We start from the raw sequence: 20,130 nt of genomic DNA on the forward strand, positions 1-20,130 counted from the left end.
TTCCACAGGCTGACTTGCAGGGGCTTTTCAGGCAAATGTCCCCAGCTTCAAGCCCTGGCATCTCCAGGAAGGGCTGAGAAAGACCTCTGCTCAAGATGATGAAGGGTCTGGAAGCCAAGCCTTACAAGGAGCTGCATATGTTTAGCCTGGAAAAGAGGAGGCTGAGAAGAGATATGATAGCCAACTTCAAATATCTTAAAGGCTGTAACATGGAAGAAGGCCCAAGCTTGTTTTCTCCAAACCAGTGGCTTCACATTACAGTACAAGAAAGGAGATTCTGACTCAACTTGAGGAAGAATGTCCTGCCAGTAAGAGCTGTTCAGCACTGGAACAGACTCCCATGAGGAGAGGTGGTGGACTCTCCTTCCTTGGGGGTTTTAAAGCAGAGGTTGGATGGCCATTTGTCATGGATGCTTTAGCTGAGATTCATGCATTGCAGGGGGTGGACTAGAGGACCCTTGGGGGTCCTTCCAACTGTATGAGACTAATTCATGACCCTCAAGAGCTGCTGCCAGTCCATGAAGACAATATAAACTAGATGGACTTTTAAAATGTATGCATTTGCTTCTTCCATTTTTCCTTTTCAAACATTACAAGCAACATGTAAAAGTGGTAGAAGAAAAGAAAAAAGGAGTGGATAGGAGGAAACTTTACCAGGTTGCAAAGACAAATAGGTGAAATACAATTGCTATACCGTGTTTGTGCATCTGTCAATTATGGCTTCATAAACATCAGAGTTCTGCTGTCTATTTGGCTACTCTCACAAACGTATGGTATACCAGGTCCTCAGTGCATTGAGTGATGAACACCCAGTCCAAACCCCCTGATGATCTCTTCCAGCAGCTGCATGTAGATGTTAAAAAGCATGGGGGAGAGGATGGAAACCTGAGGCACCCCACAAGTGAGAGCCCAGGGGTCTGAACACTCATCCCCCCCACCACTTTCTGAACATGGCCCAGGAGGAAGGAGCGGAACCACTGTATGACAGTGCCCCCAGCTCCCACCCCCTCTAGAAGGATGTCAGTGTCAATGGTATCAAAGCCGCTGAGAGATCCAACAGAACTAGGAAAAGCTTTCACCTTTGTCGCTAGCTCACCGGAGATCATCGACCAGCATGACCAAGTCAGTTTCAGTCCCGTAGTGAGGCCTGAATCCCAATTGGAAGGGTTCCAAATGGTCCGCTTCTTCCAGGCGTGTCTGGAGTTGTTCCGCAACCACACGCTCAATCACCTTGCCCAAGAATGAAAGATTTGAGACTGGGCAATAGTTGGCCATATTGGCCGGGTCCAAATAAGTTTTTTTATGAAGTGGTTTAATAACCACCTCTTTCAGCGGGTCTGGGAAGGCTCCCTCACAGAGGGGAGCATTCACCACTCCCAGAGCCCATCACCCCCCTTCCCGGCTCGCTTTTATGAGGCAGGATGGGCAAGGATCCAGGAGACAGGTAGTCCGTTTCACTCGCCCAAGCAGCCTGTCCACATCCTCAGAGGTAACAGATTAGAATTGATCCCATGCAACTTGACTAGACAGGACTCTAGCTCTCTCCCGCCCCGCCCTGCTCTCACGGTGGATTCTACCTCTTTCCGAATCTGAGCGACTTTATCTGCAAAAAACTTAGCAAAATCTTGCAGATTGTGGGGTCCTTATTGGGCCCCTGATGATGAAGGTGGTTCCACTAAATTGTGAACCACCTGAAAGAGTCTGCTGCAGATGCAATAGAGGCAGTGAAGGAGATCTTCTTCACCATCACTATCGTCACTTCGTAGGCTCAGCGTTGAGCTCTTATCTGTGTCTGGTCCTATTCAGCATGAGTTTTCCGCCCCCGGCACTCTACCTGTCTCAGCAATTGTTTCATTGCCCTCAGCTCCTGGGAAAACCACAGGGGTGTCCAGGCTCCATGCAATCAGAGAGGGCGCTTCGGAGCCAAACAGTTGATTTGTTGTTGTTGTTGTTTAGTCGTGTCCGACTCTTCGTGACCCCATGGACCATAGCACGCCAGGCACTCCTCTCTTCCACTGCTTCCTGCAGTTTGGTCAAACTCATGTTGGTAGCTTCGAGAACACTGTCCAACCATCTCGTCCTCTGTCGTCCCCTTCTCCTAGTGCCCTCCATCTTTCCCAACATCAGGGTCTTTTCCAAGGATTCTTCTCTTCTCATGACGTGGCCAAAGTATTGGAGCCTCAGCTTCACGATCTGTCCTTCCAATGAGCACTCAGGGCTGATTTCCTTCAGAATGGATAGGTTTGATCTTCTTGCAGTCCATGGGACTCTCAAGAGTCTCCTCCAGCACCATAATTCAAAAGCATCAATTCTTCGGCGATCAGCCTTCTTTATGGTCCAGCTCTCACTTCCATACATCACTACTGGGAAAACCATAGCTTTAACTATACGGACCTTTGTAGGCAAGGTGATGTCTCTGCTTTTTAAGATGCTGTCTAGGTTTGTCATTGCTTTTCTCCCAAGAAGCAGGCGTCTTTTAATTTCGTGACTGCTGTCACCATCTGCAGTGATCATGGAACCCAAGAAAGTAAAATCGCTCACTGCCTCCATTTCTTCCCCTTCTATTTGCCAGGAGGTGATGGGACCAGTGATGGGTGATGAGAGAGAGAGAGAGAGAGAGAGAGAGAGAGAGAGAGAGAGAGAGAGAGAGAGAGAGAGACTGCAGCCATGCAGCTTGCTTCCGTAGGTTTTTCTGTTCATTTATACTAACGAAATAAAGACTTCTGTTAGATTAAGAAGCACTGGTGTCGAGCTGTTTATTTTGAGACACCACTAAGACACAGACAGCTGCCATTCCTTGCTGCATTTTGAACTCTGCAACGTCCGACAAGAGAGAAGTGTGACTGAGCCTCTGAGGAAGCATGTGGGGCGACCATAAATGTCAGACCAGATCGTAAATCAAGCTAATTACAGTGCCGGGCAGCAGACTCCATGGGTCAAAGGATTTATGACCCACAAACAAACATACTACAACAGGCAGTTTGCCTTCCCGAGTCTAGTACTCCAAAAGAGAGGTGGCTCCATCGCTGTTTTGGATCACCCTTGTATCGGAGGGAACCCAAGCAAGAGCCTTTGAATAAGATCTATGGGTTTGATCAGATCTCTAGGAATGAGCAGTCCTCCAGATACACTTCTGAACCCTTTCTCTCTGCAGTTGCTGAAGCCAATGAGAAACCTATCTGGAGATGCAAATGTCAGTCCTTGTGGTTATTATTATAGACAGCTTTTCCTCATTTCCCCAGTCATTCATCTGCCCTGAAAGGGCGTGCCAGGGGCTTGGTGTGCCTTAGCAGTTTTCAAAGGGCAAGTGAATGTCCTCAATGTCTTCAGGGAGGTCATCTGCCTGACTTTAGGGGGTGATTTTTGTGCAAAATCTGTTTTTGTAAACTCTCCCTGTGTGGTCTATACTTTGTCTGATTGGGACTGTTTTGAACATTTAGGATATGCTTTAGGGATTAGGAAATATTGAAAATATTGAAAATATAAAGTTGCTTGGTTTGGGCACAGAGATAAACTTTTCAGTGCTTGGGAAATGTGTGTTTTTAAGTTAAGTATACAAAATGTTGCTTGATCAATTGTCAGTCTGGAGGTGGCAATGATAGCCTCCAGGCATTATTCCTCATCAAAACAAGCATCCCCCCCCCCCGCAAACTGCATAGTGGATTTGCAGCCTTCAGCAACAACATCAAAATAAAAACTCTATAAGATTCTGGCCAGAAATTAATAACCACAGAAGAAACTGTAATGCAGAAGCATGCCATGGGATCAGTGGTGGTTGGATTCTTTTTAATTTGTTAGAAGATACATAAATAGAATATTTAGGGGGGATGCTATTCAAGAGAAACAGACATCTCAAAACTTGATCTCCTCAGTTTGAACTAACAAGTCATGCTTCAGAGTGCCATAAAACAACAAAATGGGAATTAATGATTTTCCAATTGCTTGTTGAATAATCTAATTGATGTATATGATTTAATTAGCATGTTAAAATGTATTAAAGGATTAGGACAGACTTTTTGAGGGGTTGAAAAATATGTTAAATTACAAAAATACCCCTAAACTCAGCTTGACTAGCTATTAAGACCTATTCTATGGTTTTATTTAGTATCATTAAATATATTACTTTACATGGGAGACAAAGCGGTCCTTCTCACAAACACACGTCCCCACAAGGGAAATAAAGGATCTTGTTTTATTAGTGAGGCTTGAATAATTTATTTAAATATTTCTAATTTAAATATTTGACATTTTTATAATGCAGTAGTTTAAGCTCTTTACACTTTATCGTCAAAGAGAGTAATTTTGCCAGATGGGATGAAATGATGGAGCACTTGGTGGCTGCATACAAGCTGTGATATGTTCCTTAGCCACAGGGCAGCCTAAGATTATATTTAGATAATGGCTGAAGTCCCTGGATTCCAGTGACTGAGGAGGGAGCACAAGGGCTTCTGCCTCTTGGAGTTGTGTGACTGTCCAGGCTTGCATGTGTGTTTGTTTCTGACTGTGTGCTCTCCCTGAGCATATGGTCTGAGGGGGCGGGGCTTCTGTGATGCCTATTATGCCGTATTTAGTTTGCTGTACCAAGAGCTCAAGTTCATCTTGTTTATTTCCCATGCTCTGTGCATTAGTATACAGACACTGAAGACCATTGATCAATCCCCCATTTCTATTATTTAAGGTTTTTTCCTCCCACCACTAAGTCTGTGTGCTGTTGCTCCATTTGGTCATTGACATTTGGGTGATCATCTTCAGCACTTGATAGACTCCTACCTTCAGGACCACTGTCTCCCCCCCCCCCACATAAGTTAGTTTAAAGCCCTCCTGATGAGGTTTTTGAGTTTCATGGCAAAAACATTCCTCCCAACCCTTGTGAGGTGCAGCCCATCACTTGCCAGAAGTCCATCTTCAAGAAACTGCACACCGTACTCTAAGAATCCAAACCGTTCCTGTTTGCACCATTTGCGAAGCCAGTTGTTCACTTCCCCTATTTTTTCCTCTCTCCCTGTGCCACGTCATTCAACTGGGAGGACAGATGAGATGACAATTTGTGCATTTAATTGCTTCAACTTCCTGCTGAGAGCCTCATAATCACTTTTGATCTTCTGAAGGCTATGGCTTGCAGTGTCATTGGTTCCCACATGGACCAAAAGTATTTGTCAGTGGGTTTTTATGATTCCTTGCAGCCGTTCTGTTACATCTTGGATCTTGGCCCCAGGGAGACAGCACACCTCTCAAGACGTCTTATCAGGCCCTCAGTAGGGAATCCCCTATCACCACTACACGCTTCCTCATAGGCTTGGTTGGGATTCTTCCATGTGCTGGCCCTTCCAAGGTCACCTGCATATTCCCGGAGGAATAGCAGCAGGCATAGGCAAACTGCAGCCCTCTAGATGTTTGGGACTACAATTCCCATCATCCCTGACCACGGTTCCTGTTAGCTAGGGGTGATGGGAATTGTAGTCTCAGACATCTGGAGGGCCGGAGTTTGCCTATGCCTGCAATCACATTTCCTATAGCCCATTGTAAATAGCCATTTGGAAGTCTGTCTTCTAAGTTTCAGAGAATTATGGAAGTTTTGCATTATTATTTTTTATGCTTAAAATGGTGTGTGTGTGCGTGCGTGTGCGTGCGTGCGTGTAAAAAGGAAAGCTGGCTGGATGGGAATCACCTTGTTAAATACAAACAGATGTTCCTTATTTGTGAGACAGGTGCTCTTTTATTTTTGAGATGTATAGTTCCTAATAATGTATCTCCTGCCAAAGTCTGTGAAAGGAAGCTGTGGTTTGCAAGAGGCAACTGGCAGTGCTAATAGTTAAACCCCCGAGGCTGTATCACACTTTGGTTGGGTAGAATATTCAGTAAGTCAAGTGGCAAGTGGCTCCTTGTCTTCGTACAATTAGAAAACAAGCATACCAAGAGGATCTGGAGACTTAACTTAGAAATCCCCCTGCCTGTTGGTGCAAGCATATGTGTTTATTGTTTAGTGTTATGTAATGTTCCTCCTTTATATTTAATTTTTTAAAAGAGAAAAAAGAAATATTTTCTGAAGTATAGCAGTCTCTGGCATCTGACGGTCCATTTCCCTTGAGGAAATAGGCAACCACTTAATTGTATATGCCAGCTTTCATAAACAACGAGAACAAAAAGCGTAGCAAAAGGAAAAACATGAACATGAAAGGCATGCAGTTGACAATATAAATACCCAAATTGATAGATCACAACACTTACAGGAACATAAAATCCTGTTGAAAACATAATTATCATAGTTGGTTATTACAGACTAAAGGAAATGAGTGTAGTAAAAGCAATCAGATAAGACATATTAAAGGGGAATTTCCCCAAGCCATGCATGTTTGCTGCTGGATAATGTTGTTGCTAACATTGCTCCCTTAAAACCTAAAGCTATGTTTTGACACCGATCCTTTTTCATATTTCTTTCTTTACTTCCCTGCTTGGCATAAACTTATGATCCAGAGCAGCAGTTTAAGGGATGCTTCTGACATAACCTTCAGGGCATGGAAGCAACCATTGGAGGAAGCCCCAGAACAACTTCTCACACCAATGTTGCTCCAGTAGGTGCCTCAAGCATTGTCAGGTCTTCCAACAGTACAGGAGGAAGACATGCTGCAAAGAATCCCATTCCCTAAAATTAACACCAGAAGGGGATTCAAGACCATACAAAGTGGGATATTTTATTTATACACAAATAAAGAGGACTGGAAGTATTGAAATCATTCCTAGCAAATTTTAGCAAGAAGCATTTTTTTTTAATGAAGACATTACTTTCATAAATAGTTTCCTCAAATTGAGAGGAAGGGACTTTATGGATGTGGGGAAGTGGAAGTAACCTCTGAGTAGCCAACTACTCTCTTAAAGGGCGATAGCTGTGGGAGGGAGAGACAATAAGCAGAGAATTGAATGTCCTGGACGAGCTTGTGGTTGGCTGACACTCTTAAGAGAAGGACACGCCAAACGGCAACATTTTGTTACAGGACTCTCTTGTATGCCTTTAATCCTTTCACATTTAAAGGATCCCAACATCCTTCAAGAATAGGATGGGGGGGGGGGCTTTTCTCATGCAAAAACAGTACACCATTGCCTGTACAAGCTCATATTTATATGTACAACTCAGTGAAGGCAGCCTCAAATCTTCCGGGAAGTTGAAAGTTAAATCAGACCAGCACTAGTATGCCTTCTTCACCTCCACTGAAGTTAAACTGAGTCATAGATTCATAGAATTGTAGAGTTGGAAGGGCCCCAAGGGTCATCTAGTCCAACCCCCTGCAATGCAGAAATTGCAACCAAAGCATTTGTGACAGATGGCCACCCAACCTCTGCTTTAAACCCTCCAACGAAGGAGATTCCACCATCTTCCAAGGGAGTCCGTTCCACTGTCAAAGAGCTCTAACATTAAGATAGTTCTTCCTATGTTTAGTCATAATCTCTTTTCTTGTAGTTTGAATCCATTAGTTCAGATCGTCCATGTGACACTCCTTGAGATATTTGAAGATGGCTATCACATATCTTCTCAGTTTCCTTTTTACTAGGCTAGACATATTCAACACCCTCAAGAGTCAAGATTTCATATCTCAAAGTGAATCAGCATCTCTTGTCATGGGTTGCTCATATGCATTAATTGCATCTTTACTTATTACAGATGCCACTTCTTCCCAAATTAGTCTTACAGTTAAGAAATAAATGACCCATTTAAGTTTCATTTGATTCCTATGATCTCTAAGGGTGCAATGTTGGGAAGAATGCTAATATGTATGCATGTGTTATCTTAAGCAATGCTGCAAATATGTGTTGTGCTGGAAAGTGCTGAACCTGCCACAGAAGTATGTCAAAGTTAGAGAAATAGATTTTTAAAGTGAAAAGTTTATTAATGACTTCAACTCAAAAGCCAATACTAAACACATTCAGAACTGTTGTGCATAAATTTGTAAGTCGAGGTACCACTGTAGTATGTTTGTTTGTGGGTCATAAATCCTTTGACCCACGGAGTCTGCTGCCCGGATTCAAACAGAAATGAATTATTGCTCTCCCCCTCCCCAACTTGCTGCTTTGCTTCTAGGTCACATCACTGCAAACTCTCAGCTCTCAACTCTGGTTTCTGTCCTTCTCACTATCTGTGAGTTGAGGGAGCATTGAGGTTGGGGATCCCACCCATGGGCCATCTCACACAGAGCCCCTTCCTTTGTTCCCCTTATTGGCTCATCACCCAGCCTATCACCTCAAGAATTAGAAGCCTTGATTAAACGTTAACACTTGCTGTATCCAGGGATTAGCAGGATCTCTGCATATAGCCTACTTCCCCATTCAATTGGAGGTCCCCCCCCCCCTCTATATTTACCCTGCCTGGGGAACTAGCACAAATGCGTTGGCAACCAAGATGTTGAGGGTACACAAAAGTGACATGGGCTGCATAAGGACTTTGGAATAAGCCCACTGAAAATAATGTGTCATGTGTCTGAGTTGACATTCATAGGATTGCCCTGTGAGAGTCCGATGAAAGAGTTGCAATGTTAACAAAGGGCATTTGTGAATCTCTTTCCCCTCCATTTTATTGCACAGGAATATTGTCACTGAGAAGATGCACTTGATATCTAATGCTTTGCATAGGCATCTGGAAACAAACCTCATCAAACACCCTAGAGACCAATTTTATTTTATTTTTAGTCTTGGTCTGCAACCAACCTTGCCCACCCACATGTTAGCGCCAAAGGTCTCACTCTCTGTGGGTGGGCTCCCCACATGATCCGACATGACAGAGGCCTAGGGCAACAGGGGATGTGGGAGGGGGGCTGGTGAGCAGACTCCGCTCTCCCACTCCTGCGAGTATCATCACCGGGGAGGAGAGAATGGGGTCAGAGGGGGCTGCAGTTTTGACATGACTTTAATTCTGCCTCACTTGTTTCAGTGTCAACATACGCAACCAAAGACTGTGTGTTCAAGGGCTTATGGATCCCTGCTTAAAGAGACTTGAGAAGAAACTGCACCCACGCTAATTACTCTGCTAAAGGTTGCAAGCACTTTACTTAAAGCTAGATAAATAAACGTCTACATCTATAACTCATTCAACCAGATGCAATCCTACCTACTACATGAATGAGCAGATTATTGATTGGAAAAGCAGCAATGGACAAGCTTCCGCATCAGCCCAGAAAGGAATTCAGCATCTTTAATTTCTCCAGCCACATTTCTTCTAGGCTGTGGGGTTTTTTTTTTTAACCCAACACATGTCTAGCATGTATGCAAGATCAAAATTTTCAATTTTCAATTTAATTATTGCAGAACAGCTAACAACCTCTGGTTCTGTGATCAAAATCACTAACATGGATTAGAGTTGCTATTTCACAAATAATCTTGCATTAGTATGTGTCCAGAGAGAGTTCCTCTTTTTATTCACTAATCACTGCGATTACATCAACAAAAGAGTTCATATTCTATAATTCAAGGACTGAACTGTATCACAATACTGTATCTGGTGTTAAAAAAGATTTTCGATAATCTCATTTTCAAATTCATTTCTTTTTAAAGAGAAGACAAGTTCCTAGACCCCATGGTTCTGCAGACATGCTTGAATCAGGTTACAGGTAGGTAGCCGTGTTGGTCTGAGTCGAAGCAAAATAAAAAAATTCCTTCAGTAGCACCTTAAAGACCAACTGAGTTTATATTTTGGTATGAGCTTTCGTGTGCATGTGTATCTGAAGAAGTGTGCATGCACACGAAAGCTCATACCAAAATATAAACTCAGTTGGTCTTTAAGGTGCTACTGAAGGAATTTTTTTATTTTGAATCAGGTTGCCACTGATTTCTTTAAGAAAGCTTCCCATGTGCCTGTTCAACTGCAATTCAGCAGGAAAGTTTTCTCCAACTCTGTATCTGCATCAAGAACATCAGAAGGAAAACAAATCTAGTCCTAGAAAAGACCAGCCAATATTTAGGAACAGTTAAGTTATCCAAACCAACTACGCTCAGCAGACGGTAACACACTTCTAAAAGATAAAGAAGCTATTGCACTGCGCTGGAAAGAACATTACCTTAACTGCAACTCCTCGGTAGCTGCTGACAAAGTCCTCTCACAAATTCCGCAAAAACAAGTTAGAGATGAGCTTGCAGTATCTCCAAAACTGGGAGAGTTGTGTACAGCTATTAACCAAATGAAAAACAACAAAGCCAGTGGACCTGATGGGATACCTGCCGAAATCTTCAAAGTGGGCAGAATTGAACATACACAACAACTTCACAAGCTCATCGAAAAAATCTGGGAAAGAGAAGAAATCCCAGCAGACTTTAGGGATGCCAAAATTATCAATCTCTTTTAAAAAGGTGACAGAACTGATTGTGGAAACTATCGAGGCATCTCTCTATTAGCTGCAGCCGGCAAAATTCTTGCAAGGATCTTAGCAAACCGTCTGGTAACAATATCCGAGGTGACCCTTCCTGAATCCCAAAATGGTTTTTGGCCTTCTAGGGGGACAGTGGACATGATTTTCACCGCTTGACAGCTTCAAGAAAAATGCAGAGAGCAAAACCAACCCCTGTATATGGCGTTTATTGATCTGACTAAGGCTTTTGACAGTGTAAATCGTAATGCCTTGTGAAATGTCCTTCTGAAAATTGGCTGCCCAGATAAATTTGTAAACATCATTCGGCTCCTCCATGATAATATGACAGCAACAATAGCAGATAACAATGGCTCTCAGACCAGAGTAGAAATCATATATCGAAAGATGGAAAGCTCTTCAATCTGAGCAGACTGAAAGCAAAAAGTAAGGTTACTGTAACTTCCGTCATAGAGCTTCAGTATGTTGATGACAACGTAGTGTGCGCACACCCAGAGGATAACCTCCAAACCATCCTAAATATCTTTGCAGAAGCTTATGAAAAGCTTGGTCACTCAACATCCAAAAAACCAAAGTGCTGCACCAACAAGTACAAAATAACCCCCCTGCAGTGCCACAAATCCAACTCAGTGGTGTAACGTTGGAAAATGTTGATCACTTCTCCTACCTAGGCAGTTATCTTTCCACAAGAGCCAACATTGATGCCGAAATCCAGCATCACCTGAGCTCTGCGAGTGCAGCTTTCTCCCGATTGAAGTGCAGAATGTTTGAGGACCGGGACATTCGCAGAGAAACCAAACTGCTTGTTTACAAAGCTATTGTACTACCAACCTTACTATATGCTTGTGAAACATGGACCACTTATAAATGCCATCTCCAACTCCTCGAAAGATTCCATCAACGGTGTCTCCAAAATTTTTTACACATCACTTGGGGAGACAGGTGAACTAATGCCAGTGTACTGGAAGAAGCAAAGATCACCAGTGTCGAAGCAATGATTCTTCAACATGAACCTCGTTGGACTGGTCATGTTGTGCAGGTGCTTGATGATCGTCTTCCAAAGCAACTACTCTATTCCGAACTTAAAAATGGAAAGCGTAATGCTGGTGGTCAACAAAAGAGGTTTAAAGACGGTCTCAAGGCAAATCTAAAAAAAAAAAAAGTAGTATAAACACTGACAACTGGGAAACACTGGCCTGCGAGCGCTCCAGTTGGAGAACAGCCTTTACCAAATGTGTCATGGGCTTTGAAGAACACAAGGGGGAAACGTGAAGAAGGCACGCTTGGCAAATCCACACCGTGATCAATTCCCACCTGGAAACCAATGTCTCCACTGTGGAAGGACGTGTGGATCCAGAATTGGCCTCCACAGTCACTTATGGACCCATTGTTAAAACCGTGTTTATGGAAGACAATCTTACTCAGCTACGAGAGAAGAAGAAGAAGAAGAAGAAGAAGAAGAAGAAGAAGAAGAAGAAGAAGAAGAAGAAGAAGAAGAAGAAGAAGAAGAAGAAGAAGAAGAAGAATTAGAGAGCACAATAAAAATGAAATTAGAAACATTGCTGGCATATTTCAAAGGAATGTACTGGAGAAGCTGGGGTCTCAGTTGTGCTTTATCCCATGTATAAAGGTAAAGGTAAAGGGACCCCTGACCATTAGGTCAAGTCATGACCGACTCTGGGGTTGCGCGCTCATCTCGCATTATTGGCCGAGGGAACCGGCGTACAGCTTCCAGGTCATGTGGCCAGCATGACTAAGCTGCTTCTGGCGAACCAGAGCAGCACATGGAAACGCTGTTTACCTTAGTGGTACCTATTTATCTACTTGCACTTTGACGTGCTTTTGAACTGCTAGGTTGACAGGAGCTGGGACTGAGCAATGGGAGCTCACCCCGTTGCAGGGATTCGAACCACCGACCTTCTGATCGGCAAGCTCTAGGCTCTGTGGTCCTATATATTTTACGTGGGTTCACCTATGTAAGAAATGAAATTGATATAAAAGATGGCAAATTATGTCTCCTTGGTCAGCTCCTTATCAATATGAAAGATGTTTAAAGAACAATTTCTCTGTTTGTTTGTTTGTTTGTTTGTTTTCTCTCTCTCTCTCTCCTGTCTATCCAGCTTTGCCTCACTTACTTTCATCCAGCTGAAGACCCCCAGATCCTGGATAGGGAAACAAAAGCTTAATTCCAAAATGTCAGTATGCGAGGAAACGAAGCATTTCTGCTTTACAACTATATGGGCTGGAGGAGGTTAGAAGGAGGGAGTCTTAATTCCTCTACCCAGGCCCACCAGGCATCTGAGATGAGCTTGTGCAGCCATTGGGGTCAAACTGCACCTGCCTCTCCTGGCACTGACATAATATATGATGGGGGGGGGCCTTTCTCACCCCAAGGACTGGATTCCCATCTGTGACACCTGCCAGAGACTACATGTCGGTGATGGGTGAGGCTGGAGGCAAAAGTGGGCACAGCAAAGAGTGTGGATTTCACCTTTCTGCCTTTCTACTTTCTCCACCTCGCTCTGTATCCTCCCATCCATGGTCAGAGTTCAAGGACACACAGCAACCAGCAGGAAACAAAGCAAGGGAGTGAGGGGTGCAGTCCATCGGGGCTTAGAGGGGGCCTGGAGGACTATCCCTGGTACAGTAGATGATGTCAGGCATCATACCCTTCAATGTTCCTCAGATGAAAAGAGAGACATTTCTCATTCACCCCAAGTGACCCTTCTCGACCCCACCCCAGCCACAGGGTGAGAAGGAAAGGAGGCAGGGCTTTCGTGGGCCCAATGTACCCCCATAAAGCCATGCAAGGTCCAAGTGATACAAGCAGGCCAGGAGAGGGAGGAAGTCCAGCTCTTGGCTCTGAGCCAGACATGATTGTACAGAAAAGACTCAGGAGGGAGGACAAAAGCTCCCTGGCCTCTAGTTTCGTGGCCTCTTAAGTGAGAATATGTTGCAGATCTCTGGAAAAATGCGGTAACATTATTGCTTATTTAAAACCAAAATCCCATGTCTGTTCTCTTTATTTTATGGGGAGTGGGTATAAATGATTTTAACCCATGTCAATAATTGTTCTTCCATGGCGGATATGATGGGTGACCCTCACTTCAGAATAAGCCCGGATTCCATGCCCTTTCTCCGCAAAGAGAGCTTGAAAACAGCCTCTGGAATAGAAAATGATCTATGTAAACATGCAAATGCTTTGCACTAAAGCCCTGTAAATTTTTAATACAACTTCTTAAAGATTTAATGCTAAAACTGAGATATATTTAAACAAAGCTTTTGTATGGTAAAGGACAATCCATGTAGATCCAGCTCATTTTAAAGTAAAATTGGCATTCGCTAAGACATCAACATCTAAATTTCCTTTCTACTATTTAATATTTCTCAGACTAACCCTTTCAAGCAGAAAGCTATTTGACATGGCAAATGTATTCCTACCTCAGATATCTATAGAGGCTTTGTCTCTGTGATGCTCTGCTTATTTGTTATTAGGGAGTCTGGTGGAGGAAGCCAAATTGTTCTGTCTCTTACTGTGGGACAAAGCAAGCATATGAATTTTCTAATTTCAACTTTGAATTTAAAAATCTGTTTTTAAAAATATACATGTTAGTTTACCTCTCTTTATCCCTTTGATTTTGCAATGCTTTAATATCTTACCAAGTACCATGGTTAACTATCAAATATAGCCATACCTTGGACCCTGAATGTCTTGTGAATCGAACGTTTTGGCTCCTGAACACCTCAAACCTGGAAGTGAGTGTTCCGGTGAACGTTCTTTGGAACCCGAACGTCTGACACGGCTGATGTGTGCCTTGGTTTCCAAACATTTTGGAAGTCTAACAGACTTCCAGAATGGATTTCATTTGACTTCTGAGGCACCACTATACTAAATATTGCTGGATGTGCTCCATCAGGCATTTTCAGATTTGGTATATCAGTGTTGATAAAGTTCTCTAGAAGCTTAGTAGGGTTCCTAAGTGAGAAGGTCAGTGGTAATGGGCTCCTTTTCTAGAAGACAGTTTGCCAAATGCTGCTGCTTTTCTTTGGCAATGCACATGCCCGAGGAATGATGGGGTGTCTTTGGTTCACAATGAGTGATGGGGACACCCAAAGGTGTCCCATGTTTACTGAGTGTGCATCCTAGAACTTGCATAGAAATCATATGCAATTTGGAAGACAAGCTGTGATTTTGTTTGAGCTACCAATACTGTTAAATACTGAATTCCACTGAATGCCAAATATCAAATAATGAAATCAAATATCACTGGGTATTAATTGAAGACACCATAAGATATTGGGTGAATATGGAAGGCTAATGGCTGATGCCCCTGCTTCCTTTACTCATGAATCTGCCCCCCTTGTGATTTTTCTGCTCACAGACTTGTTTCTTAGGCAAATTCAGTTTCTGCACCAGACCTCCAAAGTTAGTTTTATGTTGAATGTCAGGGACATGACTGAATCGAGCGTAGGGGAAGAGTCGGGCTCAGAAAATGAACACACATAGAGAGAGCTTGCTGCCAGAGCTGGGGAGGGGGAGCCAGTCACAGAAACAGATAACTCCCAAGAAGGGGGAGAGTTAGAAGTCAGTCAGAGGCTTGCTAGGCAACCAGCAGAGAGACAGTGAATGGGAAGTTCGTCTGGTGGAAGGGGGGTGGGAGAAGTCCACCCTCTCAGTCCCTGTTCTCGGTGACTGGAAAAGGTCAGAGTGCAACAGAAGGGCAAGGGGGTGGGACTCTGGCATCCTTTCTACTGTGAGAGGGGCAGAGATTCAGACTGACCAACTTCTTCAATGAGAGCAGACTAGAAACTTCACTCTGGATGTGTTTTTGTAAATAAATGGACCATAAAACTGCTGGAGAGTCGTTAATTCTTATTGATGCTTGCTTGCTTGCCTAAGATCATTACACTGAATTTTTGTCAGAGAACAATTTTGGGGCAAAAACCACCCGCTTTATTTCAATGGAAACAAAATGTTTTGGTTAAATAAATAAATAAATAAATAAAGCTTTATGTGACGAAATGTCCCACTCTCTACTACTAAAATGCGACACAGGAATCCAGGTGTGAAACCACCCTCCCTCTTCTCCTGCCGCCTTAAAATAAACCCCTTTTTACTTGTGGGTTCCTTAGTAAAGAGTGTCTTCCAGCTTACGTGGCCTGGTATCTTAAGAAACTCTAGGCTGTTTGACAGAATAACCTTTTGCCTACAGTAAAGGGTCTCACTCAGTTTGATTCCCCACTGTAAAAGTTTGCCCTTTCCACTCTGGCAACTTCGTGGCACCCCAGGTTATCCTCCTAAGCCTCCTCAGTGTAACTCTAAGACACAAACTGCCGCCTCTATCCCTGAGGTAAGTTTTGTCCTCTATTGAGCCACCACTGCTGTGAGTTCTGATACCCCGCTGGAACAATAAAGACGATTCTTCTTGGCAAAAAACAGATGAAATTTTATTATCTTAAAACATAGTAGTGTCTTTATCGTATAATGTGTTTATCAGCTTGTTTCATTTGTACAATAACTCTGTCAAACATTTAACCTCAAGCTCTCCTAAACCACATCTACATTCCCACTCTCCTGACCTCTCAGCTTTCTACACATCACACCACTCCCTCCCCCTCTCCCTAACTGACCAAACCGACACTCCCTCCTTTTAAACTGGGAACAGTCCCGCCCCCATCAGAATATTATGTCAGTCAGGCTGGAGGTGGATTAACTCTTTTCCAGCCAGGTAGGAATAAACATTTCAAAACTGTGTCAATTCGTCACACCTTACATTTAATTCTACTCCTCTTCTCAGTCTCATCTTTTTTGCACTGTACGCTCCCAGCCATGTAATGAAATTTCTGATACCATTGTGTAGATTTGGCTACAGTTACCTGTGCATTCAAACACCTCTTCATATTCAGAGGTGGAGTCCCCTGCTTATCTAAGCGTATCACGGGATGTGTACTGGATGCTTTCATTTACCTTTTCCCTTCATGCCACACAGTTTTGTGGCCCTTTGCCCCCTGGAAATCAGGGGAAGGAGTGCATTTTGTGGGGTCAGATATGCACAGAGATATCTGTGAAACCCCCTTGTGAAACCGCCTTGTTCATCTCTGAATGCTTCTTAATAGTTCCATGATCTCTGCTGAGCATTTCATACCCCCTGTCAATATATTTCTCCTCCCCCGACTGCAAAGCCTCGAGTTCTGAAATTTAAAGATAGTATGTTCAGTAGAAACTGTGTACTTAACATCAAATTTTATTACGCTCAGCTCTTTGGATTAGATGCAGAATTATTTGTAATGACGACACTAGTTTAGAAAGGTGTGAATTAAAAATTAAGCAGCCCAACAACACCTCTATCAACAACCTTATCCCTTGATTTTACATAGTTGTTTTCAAAACCAACAGCCAAGTTAATTTGATACCCCATGACAGAGATCCAAAGAGGGTTTTTGATAGACCTCTCTGATCTGAAAGTGTGTTGCCTTATCTATTTTCTTTTGCTGCCCAAGAGATCTGTAGTTGTATCAGCAAACAGCCAGGCTACCTTCCTTATCCAAATTTCTATCTAAACTTTCTCATGTCAGCTAAAGGGCTTTATATTATCTTTTCTGCTACCTACCTACCTACACACACACACACACACACACACAGAGAGAGAGAGAGAGAGAGAGAGAGAGAGAGAGAGAGAGAGAGAGAGAGAGAGAGATTTCTCCATCTCCTTCTGCTTTCCTGGTTATCTCCCCACCCTTATCCTGACATTTTAAATCATTTAACAACTACTATCAGCTACCAGCCATACTGCCGGCTAGCAGTTGCAGGAGAAGAAAAAACTATGCAGAGGTTGCTAACCAAGGCCCAATTCCTACTTGAAGCTTCCTATCTGGGTGTAGGTACAGTCAAACATCTACTTTCCACCGCCTCTTCTTACGGTCGTTCCAAGTCACGACCTCAGCAAACCTGGAAGTAACCGGCGGGTTTGTCACTGTTTGTACATGTGCAGAAGCGGGCAATCTCCGCCCGCACCTGCGCACAACGGCGCCTCTCCCAGCAACCATTTTGACCTCCGGATGGACCTCCGGAACGGATTATGGTCACAAGTAGAGTTTCCACTGTATTCTCTTTTAAATGCCCATGGTTGGTGGACTAATCTAAATATGGTATATGGATGCTTATTCTAAAGACATCCACACTATGGCAGAGCAAAGTGAGGCCTTTGATGGAACCCAACTGCTCAGTATCCTCCCCTCTTTCTCAGTGAGCCCATTTGGGATATGATAGCATGTTTCAAGTTTGAAAACTAGCTCTATTCCCACTCCTGTCTTCAAGGGAGCCAGAAAACAACCACTGTAAAAAGGGCTTGGGGGGAATTTGTTGGACTCCCTATTCAGTTTCCTGAAAAGCTTTCATTGGAGCAACTTAACCCTCTAAGGCTGGGATCCAAAAAAAAACACAATTCTGTGCTTCCAAGGGAAGTGTGGACACCTCTCCTGAAGAGCAGCTCTTTATTTATCCCATATGCGAAAGCTTTTTTTGTAAATGGAGATTCAGAGGCAGTATGTGAAATGGCACAAGGTTCCATCATTCAAAAGGAAAATAAGTCAAAAATTACAGCAGGTACACTCCATCCCTGGACACACCAACCACAGCTATGTGGATCTGACTAGCTTCTCCCCCTCCTTTCCCCTCTGCTACCCAAAAATCTGGAATCCCCCTTTTCAGGCAACAGGCCTTCCTATCCTCTTCCATGATTGCTTAACTGGATAAGTTTTCATATGTAACATATGCAGCAAGTGCAAATGCCATTTTCATAAAGGTCACTTTAGTTTTGGAAATGCATTTTGAACCATGGAGTCCAGAAGCAATTTTAAGCACCACTAGTAACTTGGCCGGGGGCGGGGGGTGGGGGAGATTCCAGCCATTCACTGGAAGAGAGGGTCAAACAGTTCTGGCAGCAAGCTGGCTGCCTCTTGAGTGAAATGAGTTGTGAGGATGTTTGCATTTTATTATTATTTTTTACCCTCTCTTCCTTCCCTTAGTTAGGTGGATACATTTTAGGTTCAGGTGAAAAAGAATACCAGAACACACTACAAAATGATTGCAAGTCCTCTGCTGTGAGGGACTCTTCCCCCATGTAGTTGGAATATATCAAATTAATAAATCCCTATGAAACTAATAATCTCACATTTGCTGTGGAGTTGTATGTGACAGATGTTTTTATCTTTTCGTTCCTATGAGCCACTAACGTTGTTTTATATTCCAGATGTATGTTTTTGCTCTCCAAAAACTACCACACTCTGCATGACACAGTTGAACAATAAATTTACAAAAATATAGTCTTCTGAAGTTCCTGCTTGTTTCATAATCCTTCTTCCATATCTTTAGTTGCTCTAAAATATATTGAGCTGTCAGTGTGGGGGTCAGGAGACAAGAACACTTTGTCGCTTTCCGCAAGTGCCTTTTGTTTAACTTAGAAAATAAGGGATGGTGTCAAGGGAGTGATGAACTCAAGGTAATGGAGAGCCACGGAGGCATAAAAATGGTAAACACTCTGTAACGCTGCCCTTCCTTCTCACAGAAACGCAGCATCTCCGTGTATGTTTACTCCAGTCACCCACTAATGAACCATCTTTATTAAAACATATAAAAAACAGGAAGTAACAACTCTCAAGGGCTGGATAGTAAAAATCAGCTGGTGCCTTCCTTATGAACTGTATTATGAAATCATCCAGTTTGCAACCTTGAAATGTGGTGAACTTTATCTGACCCTAGATTACTGTCAGTTAGAATGGCTGCCACCCACTCCAATTGCTGGAATATCCATCCCAGTTTCTCTACTCATAGAGAAGGTCCACTTCTCCTCAGAGAATATTTGGCGCAGAAAGATACATACCCCAATATTTTCGTTAGGAGTCACTAAGAGCATCTTTGTCCACTAAAGGTGGTTCGTGGTCCATTTGGGATGTGTGTTGAGAGGAGAGATTCTCTCAGGGAGGCAAAGCAACAGGAGCAAAAGCCAGGGCAGGGAGTGAAAAGAAATTCTTCACAGGTACAAGGTTCCATTATATGGTATGATGACAGAGACTGGGTGCTATGGGAAATTCTCAAAACACAATATGCATAGATTTAAAGCCTCATTTTCACTCTCTCTCTCTCTCTCTCTCACACACACACACACACACACACTGCACTTCAGAAAATAGAAGAATAATTCACTTGTATGGTTTTTGACAAAGTACAGAATCCCAAACAGCTTTTCCCACATATAAGGCTTACTATGACTGCCCAAAGATTTGCTATTTTACTTGTAGCACGTGTGATCACAAAAGCTACTACAATGTTTGTTGTAGAAAGCTGGGAATCTTGAGAGGTCATTTTCACTCAGTCCTAGAAACTTTAAAACTGAAAAATTCAAAGTGTCTATATTACTAAGATTGTTTTCTCTTCAGCTGAAACAAGACTTCCCCTCATTCAGATAAAATATCAACACTTTTAAACTATTCCGTGTGTCTCTCTCGATTTGTATTCAGACTACTTTTGAAATACTCCTCTTGACTGCCCAATGTGGGAAGGGTGTGAGGATTGCAGGTCCCCTTTCCATTTTCTTAGTCTCAGCCTTTCCAAAAGATGAATCAAGCACTTATTTTGAGAGATATCACAATCCTTTGGAAAGAAATAGCTTAAAGATGAAGAGGGGAATGTGTGAAACTGATAAGAACACTCTCAAAAATGGAATTAAAAGGTTGTCGGAAGAAACCTAGAAAGGCAGGTGGCGCAAAGAAATAAATGCGC

At 43.0% G+C, this 20,130-nt stretch overlaps 1 long non-coding RNA gene across 1 annotated transcript; it reads left to right on the plus strand.

Moving 5' to 3' along the window:
* The first annotated feature begins 3,048 nt into the window (after window positions 1–3,048).
* LOC148685828 (uncharacterized) lies at window positions 3,049–12,435 on the plus strand. The gene is made up of 3 exons (XR_015949433.1): window positions 3,049–3,281; window positions 8,921–9,589; window positions 9,804–12,435. It is a non-coding gene; the product is annotated as an uncharacterized LOC148685828 (long non-coding RNA).
* Window positions 12,436–20,130: the final 7,695 nt, after the last annotated feature.

The sequence above is a fragment of the Zootoca vivipara genome, chromosome 4 (assembly GCF_965207765.1).
Source record: "Zootoca vivipara chromosome 4, rZooViv2.hap1.1, whole genome shotgun sequence".
Taxonomy (NCBI): domain Eukaryota; kingdom Metazoa; phylum Chordata; class Lepidosauria; order Squamata; family Lacertidae; genus Zootoca; species Zootoca vivipara.